Genomic DNA, 1,574 nt, shown 5'->3' on the forward strand with positions numbered 1-1,574 from the left:
AGAAGGCGCGCCGCGTGCACAGACAGTTAGTTAATGGAAACCCTGTAAATCGGTTTTAAGTGCACCCAGGACGGAGGGGGAGGAAGGTGGAGGTGGTGATGATGGGGGTGGGGGGTGGGGTGGGGATAGGATGGAGTGGGGCTGAGTGGGTTACACGTCCTTGCAGCTCTGAAAAGGAGTCACCCCTCCCCCCCACTCTTAGTTTAGAAAAATACTTTCATTAAGGAAAATCGCAGGGATAGGGAAACCCGAGCTCCCCAGCCCGCCCCAAGCGGAGGCGTACGCGGCTTCCCTTGGCAGTGAACCCGGCTGCGGCTGTCCCCCTCTCGGCTCCCTCCCTCGTCCCCGCCCCCGGCGGGGCACTGCTACTACGGCGATCGCCACCTCACGCTGCAGGAATGCTCGAAGTATGCACACGTTCCCAAAAGTAGACCTCCTTCACCGCCGGAGGAGCATACATCACCCCGTGGCAGCCGTCCACCTTCTCAGGCGTTTCGTAACCGAGTAAACTGAGAGCTGGGAACAGCCCTCTATTAAGTAGCCCGCGGCGCGGAGTCTCAGCACTCGGCGAAGGCGAGCCGCCCAGACGCGTCCGCGCGCAGGCAGCAGCGGTCCCGGGCGGCCCCGCGCGTTCCCCGGGCTCGCCGCCCCTCCCGGGATCCTCCTCCTCCTCCGCTCCCCTTGCCCTACCTCCTGGCACTACTCACACCCCGGCGGCCGCCGGGTGCTCCTGGAGCGCAGCGCCTATCGCCGGGGCGCGCGGAGGTCACACCGAGCGCCAGCTTCTCCGACGCCGGGAAGCCCCTGTCGCCGCCGCTACCTCTGTCACCGCCACCTCAGGTCGGTCTGGCTTCTACGCCCTTTCCCCCACCCCATCCGCCCCAGAGATAACTAGGGAAACTTGCTACTAGCCTGTACCTTGCCGGGAGCCGTGAGGAATCCCGGGCGAGGACCGTTTGGAGTGGTAAGAATGGAGACATGCTTTAGATTTATTCATTTGGATTTTTGAAGGAAACGGAAACGTTGCTTTTCCTAAAAGCTGGTGCGGGGCGGCTGTGCGCGCGGAAAGCATCTCGTTCAATGTTTCTGTTTGTGGACGAATTGCATCTGTAGCTGCTGCCGTTGTCAATGAGGGGTACGCCGTGGCCCTGCCCCGCCGCTCATCATCTCGCGGCCGTCGCTTCGCGGGCGAGTGCGCGCCGGCAGCGGGGGCGCTGGGAAGGTATTTGAGTCACGCACCGTGCGGCATTCCTTGGAGGGCCGGCTGAGTGCTTTGCAGCTCGTCGAGGCTGCGCGGGTGTGTGTGGCATCTCGAGACAAGATTCCTGGTCGAGTGTTCGGGCTCCTTCCTCCTCTGCTTTTCAAAGCATCCGAGAGGGTGGGTTAGGCCAGCTCTAGGGGACTCATTCTTGGCCGACTTTCCCCAGATTCTTGAGAAAGCCCCCTCTCCGACCCCTCCCGTGTGCTTTGGTGAAGCCCTAACTTGGGGTCTGTGGGACCTCGGAGGCAGTTCCCACTTCAAATCCTAGAAATTGCAGAGATCAGAGAGCGTGGGCCGCCGGTCCATTTACCTA

General features: G+C 62.1%; 1 protein-coding gene across 1 annotated transcript in view; it reads left to right on the top strand.

The window, feature by feature from the left end:
• Positions 1 to 771: 771 nt before the first annotated feature.
• Positions 772 to 1,574, top strand: part of COL12A1 (collagen, type XII, alpha 1) — a gene marked incomplete at its 3' end in the record, with an annotated part of 74,062 nt that continues 73,259 nt past the window's right edge. Inside the window, exon 1 of the mRNA XM_008574285.1 lies at positions 772 to 840. The remainder of the gene's footprint in view (positions 841 to 1,574) is intronic.

Source organism: Galeopterus variegatus, unplaced genomic scaffold, assembly GCF_000696425.1.
Source record: "Galeopterus variegatus unplaced genomic scaffold, G_variegatus-3.0.2 Scaffold1027, whole genome shotgun sequence".
Taxonomy (NCBI): domain Eukaryota; kingdom Metazoa; phylum Chordata; class Mammalia; order Dermoptera; family Cynocephalidae; genus Galeopterus; species Galeopterus variegatus.